General features: G+C 40.3%; 1 protein-coding gene across 2 annotated transcripts in view; it reads left to right on the top strand.

Moving 5' to 3' along the window:
* The window catches only part of CSMD1 (CUB and Sushi multiple domains 1), a 5442057-nt gene that overhangs the window by 3809398 nt on the left and 1618700 nt on the right, over positions 1-13959 (top strand). The gene's annotated exons all lie outside the window — the stretch shown is intronic.

The following is a 13959-nucleotide window of genomic DNA, read 5'->3' as shown; positions in this document are numbered from 1 at the left end:
TTGATCTCATTCAATATAAAGGAAATCCCACAAACTAACACTGCCAAGTCCATGGCCCTACCAGCACTAACAAGAAATACATGAAATATATCAGTCAATAACCTCCTGACCATTATCCAACCAATTACCAAGCCAGATAACCTCACCTCAGACCCTAAGGTGCTTGTCGATTTGTACAATAACACTATCAACCAAGCCATCAACTCAATTTCCCCGCTAAAACTCTGCAAAGAGAAACCTAGAGCTCACTTGAACTCCTGGTTCACCGCAATCCTAAAAGCCTCACGTAATGAGAAAAGGCATGCTGAAGCCAGTTGGAATAACAATCCGACTGAACAAAATAAAAAAAAAACATCACCTCCCTTGTGGATAGGTACAAAAATGAAATCTTCCAAATAAAAAAAAAGACACATTCAACAAAAGAATTGAAAAAGCTAACTCAAGAGAATTAGAATCCCCTCCCATTGACACGTGTATCAAAAATAAAACTTGGTGCACCGACATCCAAAATGCCCTTAGTAATCAAATATCCATGCTCCAAAAGAAAATTGAAGCCAAAAAGACCTTGCTACATAGGAATGTATTAACGACACAAGAAACCATACTGCAAGAAATTGCCACTAAACAAACTAAACCAAATAATCAGTTTCAATTCAAACCTATTTCAATACTTGAGGTGGAGAACATCATCACCTCACTTAAACCCTCCAGATGCCTTGGGGACATATGCCAAGCACCTATAATTAAATAAGCAGCTAGGGATCTAGCTCCTTTTATAGCCACATTCATTAACACTGCTTTCAAAACTTGGTCAGTTCTGGCCAACCTGAAAGACGCATGGATACTACCCCTGTTAAAAAAAGCCAAATCTAGACTCGAGCATCCCTGCCAACTAAAGGGCAATCACAAAGAGGCTGTTTCTTCTAAAAATCCTCGACAAGGTGGCCTACATCCAGATCCAATCTTATCTGGAGGCTAACAACTTACTAGGTACTTGCCAATCCAGTTTTAGACCAAGACATGGGACAGAAACCGCCCTTATCGACCTAAAGAACCAAATGGATGAATGAAAGGACAATGAGAAGTAGCCATTCTGCTCCTTTTGGACCTTTCTGCCACGTTTGACTTGGTCGACCATAAAGTTCTCAGCAGTCATCTCAAATCAGCCTCCCTCTTCTCAAGGAAGCTACCATGTGTATTAACACTTTCCTAAACAACAGATGCATGAGAGTGTTTTCACCCATCCCTGCAGCCGACCCAGTACCAATCACATGTGGAGCACCACAGGGTACCTTTGTCTCGCCCACCTTGTATAATATATTCACCAAGCCTCTCGTCAATATACTCGACAGTCTGGGTGTCTCGTATACAAACTATGCTGACGACACCCAGATTCTCATCCATATCCAAGGAGACGTTGCCTTGATCAACAAAATCTACCTAACTATACAAACATGGATTACTCATTGGGGCTACTAACAGACTGAACACACTCTCTACCCAATATAATTCCTTTATCATTGACGGAATAAACATCCAAGTCTCCAAGGAGGTAAAAACCTTGGCTTTTTATCTCGACTCAGTACTAAACCTCAATAAACAGGTCAATGCTACAGCCTCAGCCACTAGCTGCACGTGTAAACTCATTCACGCATGCAAACCTTTCCACTCCACGGACAGTTGCATATCGATTTCACGTGCTCTCATCCTATCAAAGTTGGACTACTGCAACACCCTCTATTTGAGTACCAGCAAACATAACATCAGCAAACTACAAATACTTCAGAATAACGCTCTGAGAACTGCCTTAAACATACAAAAAACTCATCATATATCTCAAGCCAGCCGCTCCACCAACTGGCTTGCCATTAAAGACAGATTAAAGTTTTAAACATTAAATCTTAAGTTCAAATGTCTTGCCAATAAGGCTCCACAATACCTCAAAGACAGATTTACTAGATGCACCTGAGAACGCCCGATCAGAAAGGTGCAAACAAACAGCCTTAGAATCCCTAAATACAAACTCAAAAAAGCAGGGGGGACTAGTTTTCCAGTCATGGCGGCCCAATTATGGAACTCTATCCATGACTCCTTAAGAGCCATACCTTCCTTTCATACCTTGAAGAATAGTGCCAAAGTATGGCTTCAATCCCTTGACCACTGAAATTGGACAATCTCATAAATCAGTGTATAATACATCTGCACACTATAATTGTCATACCATGTCTGTATTTGCACTCTAAGAAATTGTAAATAATATATACTTAAAAACTGCATCTGAATATCAGAAACTGTAAATAATGTACACTAAGAAACTGTTCATAATATTGAATTATGTAAATTATCTCCTTGTAATTGCCTGTAACCTTTCATTGATGTATGGCACCCAGATACCTGAGGGTTCGGAGTGCCATATAAATGAATAAACTAAACTAAACTTAACTCTATGGAATAACCCCAAACATGTCCCAGAAGTTAAGTCAACGCTTTGTGTCCAAGTGATTTATTTAGTCCAAATCTGCCCATCAGTTTGTTTACTTTGGCATCACCAATTCTGAGTTTTTTCTCTTTGAGAAAATGAATGGGAGTAGGCCCGAAAACAGTGTTTGTTCTTCTTTTAAATAACTTGTTTTCAACAAATATTTCCCAAAATGTCCCCCAAAAATCCAGAAATGCTGCTGTATTCAGCCTACCCCGATTTATTTTCCCATAGAGAAAAAGTCAAACTTATTGAATGCCGAAGTGCAAAAACTGCTAGATAGAATTGGAATAAATGAGAAACAACTTGAGCATGAAGCATTGGCTCGATTTCGGGACTGTTTTGGGGAAATCCATCCAGGAGTTCTAAAAATATTTGATGAGGAAGGTGGTTCCTCCTGTTTCCAAACCAAAAGCTGTAACCCCAATGGTGTTTTTCAGCACAGAGGCTGAGGGACTGTCCAAGAACATTCTATTGTTAATAACTTTTGACTTGCTGGATGGTTTTGGATGACATTTTCAAAACAGCATGTTTTTTAAGGCAAACACACCTTTGCCCCTCACCCCCCCCGCCTCCCCAAATTGCAAACCTTAGATACAATTCATTATAAAATGAAAAAGTTATAAAGAACACAAAACACCACAGTTTTCATCCCATTCTTTTTCCCATAGAGAAAAAGTGCAGTGAACAGCCATAGTGTGAAAACCACTTGAGCAGATTTAGAACAAATAAGAAACTACTTGGGAACAAAGTAATGACATAGTTTCCTTGATTAATTTACTGTAAATACTCTCTAGTAGTTTTTAAAATATTCAACTGAAATGGGGGGCTGCAATTTTAAACCTTTATATCTGCCTTGCTTAGTTGCAGCAGAGAGCCTCAGAGATGCTAATAACGTGTGACTTGCCTAATGGCTTTTGATGACATTTTCAACAGAAAAAAGTTGTCAAGGGCCACCCAAACTGGAAATTTCAGAACAGTTCATTAAAAAATGAAAAATATGTTAAGGAAATATAAAAACACAGTTTTCAGCATACTCCCATTTTTTTTCCAATAAAGAAAAATGTCAGTTTTTGAACAGCCGCTAGGAATATTTGGACCTAAGAAACAACTTGAACATCTAATGAAAGGCCCAAATGTTCCTCCACCTATGGATCTCTAACCAGTGTCCTTGCTTTATTATGCGGATGATACTTTACTATTAGACCAAAAGCTCGCAGAATTTCAACGTACGCTTATGGCTCTCCAGAGTTTCTCTTACAACTGAAAAATTGGGAATGAAACTACTGAGAGAGTGGATAGGTATAGTTGCATAAGCATTGCTTTCTTTGAGACTGATCATGGAGATAAACTGGGTAAATCCATTATCACTAAAACACTCAGGAAATTCAATGGCATCAGAATTTATGTAAGATATAAAAGGGATCATTCCAGCGAAGGTTTGCTGAAAGCGTACACTGCTAGTATTGTTACTAGCATAGTGTATGGCCTAGAGATATTCACTGATAAGGAAAGCTTGTGCTTGGATTCTCTGAAAGAAAACTGTGAAGACGCACTTAGGGTTTACCAAACTCAACTCCTGTTAACGCCATCCTCAGTGAATGAGGGATTACTGCACTTAGCACTTTAATGAAAGTAAATAATGCAGTGCTATTTGTAAAAATGTGTGCAGATGTAAACAATCTAGATACCATGTTCTGTAATTTAAAACATCTAATCCATGAGCACTGTCCTAACATCGCTTTAAAATGTTGGCTAAAAGACGTTTTTATTTTTCTAGACCAGACTGGGTGTGATGTGGGATCTTTTAATAATATCAGTGTATATATTAAAGAAATAAAAGAGAAAGCTTGTGTATGGGACAGAGACAAACATTTTAGACAATTGTGTGCTAGAAACCCAATACAAGAGATATGCATACAAGTCGCTCCCTATAAATACTTCCTTCAGTTTTTTAAATACGTTTAGAGACGGAAAAACCAGACGGTTTATGCTGCTATTACGCCTTGGTCTCCTACCTTCTATGTCATTACAAGGTGCCTGGAGGAAAATTCCATATGCTGACCGGATTTGTAGACTGTGCAACTTGGAAGTGGACACAGATAGATATTTATTTACATAATTCACAGCGATAACTCACATTATAGATAAAGGATATCGTTGTATACTATTCCCTTTAGGCAATTTGCACACTGACCAAACATGGGCTTTTTTATTCAGGCACCACCTTAGTAATGAATTATTGTTTATATTATATATAGCTGAAAATTGAGATAGTGCTGAAAAAATGACAGAATAATGAAATGAAATATTTTAACTAGCTTTTATAGATTGTATTATTATATTATTGTCGCAATGACGTTGAATATGTATTTGTATTTTAATTGGTTTTATAGGTTTATTATGTATTACCATTCATTTTAATGTAATGACATTATCAACAGTGTTAAAGTTTAATAAAAATGTTTTTTTTTTTAAAAACACAACTTGGTACAAAGCGTTGATGTAATTTCCTTTATTGGTTTGGGATAAATATATCCAGTTGTTTCTTTTAAATATTCAATGGAGAAAACTGTTCACCCTGCTCCTTAAAAGCGTTTTTATCGGTGTTGATGCTTTACAGCAGAGAGACTGAGCAAGGCTAATATCTTTTGACTTGCTAGATGGATTTGGATGAAATGTGGCTGACATTGTCCAAAAATAAAGGTTATAGGGCCCCCTGAAACTGGAAATGTTGGGAACAATTTATTAAAACAGTTAACAAGAAAACATAAAATGTAGTTTACAGCCTACTCCGTTCAATTCCCCCCTGCTCTTTCCATGGCCCCCCAATCCTCTCAATTACTTTTTTCTTCCTGGCCCTCTCCTGGCAATTACCCCATCACTGCTTGGTTCATATTACGCAATCGTCTGCTCTGAGGTGGACTTGATTGAAATGCGAGTGCTGAATGACAAGTGTTTTGTTGCATTGAATCTTATCATCTTAACTCTCTCTTAAGAAATGGCTTTCACTGCATTTCAAGGGTTTTGCTATACCGTATTTTCCTCAGGGCCCACTAGGTTTTTAGCCATGGCCAGTGGCCTGTCAAAGTGAACATGTTCTACCAGTAACTGTTTCAGCAACCTATCCCCAAACCCCCACTTCACATGGTGTGTTCTTTCCGACTCCCAACCTCTAGCCTGATGTGATTGCTAGTGCTACTGCTATTGGTATTTAGATAGTGCCTTCAGAAAGGCCATGTAAGTGCTGTGGTTCAAAACAATCAGTGTTCCCATAGGAATGACTGCATAACTAGAAGAACTTTGAGTCTCTATCTAAAGTCGAGACCGTTATTAGACTTGGTTAGGTCCTAGGAAAGTTCATTTAAAAATGTGATGGCATCCATTTTCCTCCTCCAAATAGCATTTTGAGTTATTTAATTTCCAGCTTCTCCAGGTAATATTACAGGAACCACTTGAATTGAGCAAAAAAGGCACTTTTAATTTGTGAAAAGCCCTTCAGCCTCCATTGCTGCAAAGCACCACAGTTGATATACATAATAGTTTCAAGGAACAGGGGACACCCACATGGCTCTGTTGAATAGTCTTAAGGCTATTGGATGGATCACCCCAAACCAGTAAAGGAAGTTACAGCAATGGTTTTTGTGCAATATGTTTCTTATTTGGTTGAAATCTTCCAGTGGTTTTCACACTACAGCTGCTCAAAACTGCAATTTTTCTCTTCAGGAAAATGAATGGAAGTAAGCTGAAAACTGTGTTTTTATCTTTTCATAATAATTGTCTTTATTTTGTAACCTTTGGGGGAGGGGATTTGACAAACCTTTGGTTCAGAAAATGGCATCCAAATACATCCAGCAAGTCAAAAGTTATTAGCCTCTGTCAGCCTCTCTGCTGCAAAGCACTGCATTCTCTGTTGAATATTTTGAAAACTACTAGATGGATTTACCCCAAACCAGCCCAATTTGTTTCTTATTTGGTCCAAATCTGACCAGCTGTTTTCACGTTATGGCTATTTAAAAACTGCACTTTTTCTCCATGGGAAAATGAATGCGAGCAGGTTGACAACAGCATTTTTATATTTTCATGATAACTTTTTCATTTTCTAACAAATTATTCTAAAGATTTCCAGTTAAGTGGGGATCTTGACAAACATTATCTTTGGAAAATGCCATCCAATCCATCCAGCAAGTCGAATGTGTTTAGCTTAGCTCAGCTTCTCTTTTGTAAAAAGCACCAAGGAAAATATCAATGTTTTAAGGAGCAGGTGGCACCCCGTTTCTCTGTCAAATATTTAAAAAACTACTAGTTGGATTTACCCCAAACTAGTCAAGAAACTGATGTCAATACTTTGTGCTGAAGTTGCTTCTTATTTGTTCCTAATCTTTTCAAAAACAGCATCTTTTCTCTAATGGAAAATTAAAGGTTTAAAAACTGCTGAAACTGTGAAACTGCAGTGTTTTGTTTTCTTAATGGCATTTTGATTTTATACAGAATTGTTTGGAGGGGGCTTGGTAAACATTTTTTGTGTGCAAATTTCCATTCACATGAATCCAAAAAGACATAAATTATGTGTCACATCTATCAACATTGTCACTGATTCCCTTGAGGAAAGATTATCTGAGGAAGTCAGGGAAAGGCAGATGCTACCTGGCAATGACCATCAGGGTGGTTGTCTGTGGGAGGACAACATAAGGGAAGACAAACTCCAGGGAGGCAAGAGAATATTTGATTGAAGGAAACCTTCAGTGGTAACTCCTATTAACACCCAAGGACTTCTACCACACTCCTGTATGGCTTGCTGTAATGTGCACTCTAAATTCCCAGGCTTTCCTAGTCAATAACAGTATGCACGTCTCCCCCCTTTTCTAGTACTGAGATGAGGAAGAGGAATGGAGTAATGATGATGACCACGCAAAGCAAACCAATGCCACATTCTAGTTGTTGGAAACTACTGAGTAAGACTGGGACATTTAAAACTCACACAGCTGAGTGACTACACAGAGAGAGACTAGAGCCTCCCAGCATTGGTTGGGACACAGGAGGCAGAGAAGCAGACCAGAAGGACAAGAGAGAGATGGAGTTAGCCACTGCATCTGACTTGTTCTGATGCTGTTTGGGACACCGGAGGAGAGAAGAGTGCGGAATGCAACTCAGTAGCTGACTGAGATGGTGTGTTGCAAAGACAAATCAGTAGCAGTGTCCCTGTCATGGGCAGTTGGAGCTGGCAGAGACAGAGGGAAGACAAGTGGGAGCGAAGCAGCTCATAGAAGGCATTTCCGGTCTATTGGCGAGAAGCACAGAGAATGGAGAAGTGCAACGAACGCTGCAGATACTGAGTAACACCGGTAATGCCTAGGGGGAGCACATGAGTCAAGAGGGCATTTCAGGGTGAATAACGCATGCCGGCCGCAACAAGAGAGAGCACAAATATAATAAGGCCATACAATGAATACAGAGACAAAAATTGCAAAAAGTTTAGGAGAAGGCAGTAGAATTGATACAGACATGAGCATTGCGGAAGACATATATGAAGGCAATAGAAATAAGACAAATATTGTAAAGTAAGAGAAGGTAGTATAATTGATACAGACACATATTGCAAAATGCCTAGATGAAGGCAATGGGGTCATTACAGGTTTGCTGCTACAGGGACTATGGTACCGGTAAGCTTGCCAGTACCGTACTTCTCAGACCGGAAAAATACAAATTCTGCTCGTGGGTGCCATTATGGCCGCCAGGTCTGATATGGCAGCCATTTCGGCACACGCGAGCAGAGCATGTTGGATGCACCAGCACCATTCTGAATGGTGCCCGTGCATCCGACCTCCCCATTCCCCCCTGTGAACGGGCAACTACCAGGTGCGGCAGGACTGTAATGACCCGGTAATTGCCCATTTGTGGGCGCCAGAAAAAATTGCAAGTTTGGCGGCAGCGTGCCGGTTTTACCGGAAAGTCTGCCACCAAACTTGTAATGAGGCCCAATAGAATTTAGATGAATATTGCAAAAGGCAATATAATTGATAGGGATACGAGCCCTCTGAAAAGCCTAAGTGAAAGTAAAAGAAATGATATAAACATTTGGAAAAGCCCAAGTGAAGACAGTAGAATTGGTATAGAACCAAAGAGTGTTGAAAACCCAAGTAAAAACAGTACAATTGATGCAAAGCTTGCAAAGCTTGCAAAGCGAAGAAAGAGTCAGTGACCCCATACTGGAGAAGTGTTGTTCTTGGGTGCAAGAAAGAGTGAAAAGAAAGCAAAGTAGCCAAGGCAGGAAAGTGAACCAGGCAAACAGTGCGTCTGGGACTCACACCCAAATCAGAAAGTTGTGACACCTTGGCAGGAGAGTAAACCAAGGGTGAAAGGAGAACGGAGCAAAAGGGTGTTAAGAACCCCACCTTGAAAGTATGGGACATTGATCAAAATAAGGACTCATAAGGATAATCTACAATACCCTGACAGGGGGAGCAGAAGGATTAAAGCCAGAAACCATAACTATTGATGCAGAACGGGATGAGTCTTACCCCAGTGATTCAAGAAATAAGAGTAGTAACAAAACAATGAAGCCCTGGCTGGAGAGTAAACCATTGATAAGAAGATCATTGAAAACACCTGAAGTTGTGGAATGGTAACAAAAGGGGAATCTGTACCAGAAGAAGATCAAAGAAGAGAGAGAAAGTAAATATCTCAAAGAACTGTGACATTGTGACATTGAAAGAAAACAGAGGGAGACTAAGGAAATCTCTGTTTCTACTGAGTAACAAGAAGGCCATTGAATCAATGAAGACTCAAGGGAGTCAAGGGTGGTATTGTTTCCCCCTTGTCCCTCTTTAAAGATGTGGGGATGAAATGGAAGACTCATGGAGAGTCATCTTGTTGCAAAACATTGGAACATTATTGACTACCAGAAGTGCCAGACAAATTGTGGCAAACCAGAGTAAACATAGGGGAAAGGAAAACCTTTTTTCCTGGTGGAACATGAGTCATTATTGTTTATTCACTTTAGAACTTTATATTTGAAACTTCGAGAATAAGCTATAACTTTGTAGCTAAGAGAAATTCTCTTTTTCACCTGGTATATAGTGTATTATGGAAGGGTCAGTTTTGGACAAAGGACTGATGGTGCTTTATTATTTTAACATCCTGACAAAGACGTTCCTTAGTTTTGTTGAAGCAGGGGAACCCCACATAGAGTTAGGAATAGACAGGAATTTCCCAACCCTCCTACCATTTTGACAATAAACTACTATAAGGAACTTTTTTAATGTGCCACAGTGTCTGAGTCTTACTCTTGATCGTTTACACTGATTCGCAATGGAATTCAGGGAATTTGGGGATAAAATGGCTGTTTTGTTTATTTCTGAAAAGACTGTCAGCCTCACTGTCACATATTTTAGCAACTGCAGGATGGAATAACCCAAGACCACTCCAGCAAATTGAGTCAAGGCTTCATGCCCATGTTGTTTTGTACCTGGTCCAATTCCATCCAGTGGGGTATGCTGTGCATATGAAAATTTGACTTTTTCTCTTTGTGAAAATGTATGGGAGTAGGCCACAAAAAGCGGATATTTGATTTTTGTATGAATCTTTCCCAATATTTCCAGTCTGGGGTAGGTAGGAGGTGGGTGGTCGGGGGGCTTCTTGGGGGCATGACAACCATTTTGTTTGCAAAGTATCACCCAGAAAGTCAAAGGATATTAGAAATTCAAATTTCAGGTGTCCTATGAAACACACCTTAACTATAGTGCAGTGACATGCAACAAAACACACGAAATTCAGCAGATTTGAGAAGTTATGATCATCTTAATTCGGGGTCCCCCATTGATGTTTCTTTTATATAGCGCGTATGCCTAAACTCTTTATATAGAACCCTTATACATACAGTTTCACCCACCCAGAGATGTTACTCATTTATCGACATCGGAAGAATGAAAGGCTGAGTTGGCCTTGCCATGATTCAAACCTGCGGCTCACGCACAGATCCCAGCAGCAAGCACTTAACGCTCTGAGCTATTTTGCCGGCCTCTAATTTTTATTTTCATTGTGAATCCCATCTGTTATGTATGTGCTTATGGCTTTGCAGCAGGGGGGACGCCAAGTTAAGATTATCATCACTTCCCACATTCGCTCACATTAACTGTCCCTTAACTAAAGTTTTCAAGGGTTTTGTTATACCATAGTTTATTCACGTCCACTACCCATGTCCTTTTGCCATGGCCACTGTACATTTTTCACCAATAGGTTTCTATAGGGGCCATTAGCCATGGCCACTGTACTCGTTGCACCTATAGGTTTTGTTGAGGCCCACTAAATATGGCTTTTGCCCCTGGCCAGTCAGTAAAGCCTTTGGCTGTGCTACTGTATATTGTATTACACTAGGTAACTTTGAAGCCCACTCATCATGGCCTTTGGCTGGGGCTGCTGCACTTGTTGCACCAATAGGTTTATTTAGGGGCCCACTAAGAAGGGCCACTGGCACAAAGACCCATTTCCTCCATGTATGTTTTTACCTCGGATTCCATTCCAACGATAATCCCTTGACAATTACAGTGATAATGCTTAAAAATTAAAAAGTCCTCTCAGGTGCTTCATCATTTACCCAAGGTCCCCACACCCACCTTGATTCTTACCTCCCTGATCCCCTCCCTTTACTCCCTTTCTCTCTTTGCTTTGTGCAACATATTTTTCTTTCCGAATGTGTCTTGCATTATTACTGCAATAATCTCTCAAGATTCCGCCAGTATTCCCCCGATAATGCACAAACGTCTGAACTGGAACTGGCTCCGCAGACCACACCCTACTCTCGAATTTCACATGATACCCCCCCCTATATCTATCCTAGTACAATGTCATCCTTTTTCCTCTATTTTGCAGAAGTCACACATTAGGCGTTAAACCCATTGCAATCCCTTTTCTTCTCCGAACTTGCAATCCTTTTGATCGTACCCTTATTGGGACAAAACAAAATTAAACCTTAGTTTCTGCTTATGAAATGAACCATTGTCTCAAGGATCAACATATTCTCAACCTTTACTTTTCAGTAATGACAAAAACATATTACTCTTACTATACAGAACCACATGCCAACCAACTTAAACTTGAATGCCTCAGTGCCAGCAACAACTCATTAACTGTTCATGCTGCCCAAAAGCTTTACCTGTGAGTCCTGTGCAACAGTTGGTCATGCAGAATAAAAACATGAAACATATCCCAAAGTAGTCTGTGGTATTTTATGGGAGCAAAGGAGTGAATTTGGTGTCATTGACATGGTGAGAGTGGTACAGTACGCTCAGATGGCCTGGCTGTGATATCAAGTTTTATGCTGACATTCCAAAGGAAAAGACAAAGATGGTGTTTGACAAAAAACAAAATGGGCCTATTTGCCATTGTCTGTTTGTATTCACAGTGAAAGGATTTACCAAGGATGTTTCTAACACCACCAAAAGGTTGTGATACTGTTCGCTGCTTGTGCCATTCCCTTTGATTGCTCTAGCTAAATAAATGATAAAAGAGTTCCCTAGCTGTTGGATAAGGTTCCCTTCTGACCAGCAGATTTCTAGGGTTATTTTAGGTCCTTCTGAGCATCAGTATAATGTTTGGAGGAAAACGTACAGGATGGGGTACAGTCTAAATAGGATGAATATGCGCAAAACAGTGAGAGGAAGGAGGGCACAATACATTCAGAGTCTGATCCTAAGCTAATCCATCCCTAGTATAAGTTCAGAAATGACCAAGCATCCACCCAGGACAGTGTTCTGCACGTCGGTTACAATAACATTGATTTTAGAGTATCCGAGTATGCATCTTTTATGTTGTTAAAGTATTGTGCTGGTCTTGGTTATTTTTCTTAATCTTGGCATGGTTTTTCCTTGGTCAGTCCATGGTCTTGACAGTTTTTGTTGCTTGGGAATTGTTTTGGCTTTGGTATTTGTCTTTGATCTGAAGTGTAGGATGAAGCAATGGCCTCGCATTGCTATTGGAGCAAGTCCTTTATCTGAACCCCTATGCCATAGGAATTTCTGAATAGATGTTGCTGGTAGGTAGCCTGCCTGCTATCAGATGGAATTGTGTCCCTGGGTTCTCAAAGGTTTGCAAAATATGTTTAGGTGTATGGTGGCAGTCTATCTTCTGCCATGGCCTGGCTGAAGCCCCTAGCTGTATTCACTTCACGCACTTCTTTAAGGATTGGCCGAGCCAATGTTTGGACCCAGTTTCTTTGCATTCTTACTATCCTAGCCTAACCTCTCAAATTAGCTTTTCTCAAGCACTGGTCTTACTGTAAAAGCCACTACTTTCTCTTGTTCTATGTAATTGCTTGCCCCCAAGTCAGTATCTGTTTGTCTTTAACTCCTTATTTCAGCTTCCTTGCTACTAATTGGCCTCTTCGAGTTGGCCTAGACACGGTCTGCTTTGCAGGATCAAATCCCCTCTCTCTTCTCAGTGCAACACCACAGCCTCCTTAGACTCTTCACGTCTGCAGGAGTGTCCTTTGTATGCAGGTGCTGACTGAATGATGGTGTCAAAGAGTAACCTTGTTCCTAAGTTCCTTTCTCCACAGACGTTAATCGCCATGATAAACACATATCTAATATTTCTATTTAGCCCCTAGTTTTATGGACCTGGACCAAGTGGGCACACTTGAAATATTCCCTGTGCCAGCAAAGGGTCACACAGGAACCACCCTACCCTCCTCCCAGAACAGCTGGTGAGGTCAGTTGCTGAGCAACCTGCAATACAAATAATGTCAATACACGAGATGGGCCACCATCCTGGGTTGATTATCTTTAATAAGGGACAGCACACTGGAGGGGAGTTTTGTTTTTTTTTAAAAAAAAAGATCCCTTTGGGCTTTTATATAAAAAAAAACAACCACATACAACTATTAAGTAGTTATACCTTCTTCTAATCCACTTTGCCCCTTTAATGATCACACTCAGTGTTTGTTGTTACATTCATAAGAGTAGTAGATACCCTTCAAAACAAACTGCATTCGATATAAACGTTAAGAAAGTTCCTAGTCACACTTTCTCTGGGCTCCCACCCACTCCACCAATACATCCCTCTTCTCCCAATACACCTTTTTTTAAATTATTGCATAGCCATTGATAACTGCAGTCTGCCCTTAAATTCAAGCCCAATGTCCCAATGTGGCAGTCACATTATATCTATAGTAACCCCCTAACATACTGTAACCTCTTGTGTGGCCCTTCCCCACTTGTCCTGCCTGATCTTCCTGCAACTTCCAGCTTTTAACACCCCTGCTCTGCCGTGGGTGGCTGCCTTGGGTTTGACTTCACCTAGTTGGTGCAGGGCAGGATGAAGAGTGCCCCTCATATATAGTGGTGATGGGTTTGGTTAGGTACTAGAGCTTATGGAGCTCCCTTTCCTCACTTGCAGTGCTTTGCTTTGATGGGGCTTGAAGGTCCTGCCATTTCGTCTGTGTCAGTGCTTTTCTTGATGGGGCTTGCAAGGCCCGTCATTTT

Source organism: Ambystoma mexicanum, chromosome 4p (genome assembly GCF_040938575.1).
Source record: "Ambystoma mexicanum isolate Mex_15411 chromosome 4p, UKY_AmexF1_1, whole genome shotgun sequence".
Classification (NCBI taxonomy): Eukaryota; Metazoa; Chordata; class Amphibia; order Caudata; family Ambystomatidae; genus Ambystoma; species Ambystoma mexicanum.
This window is presented reverse-complemented; position numbering and strand designations above follow the sequence as displayed.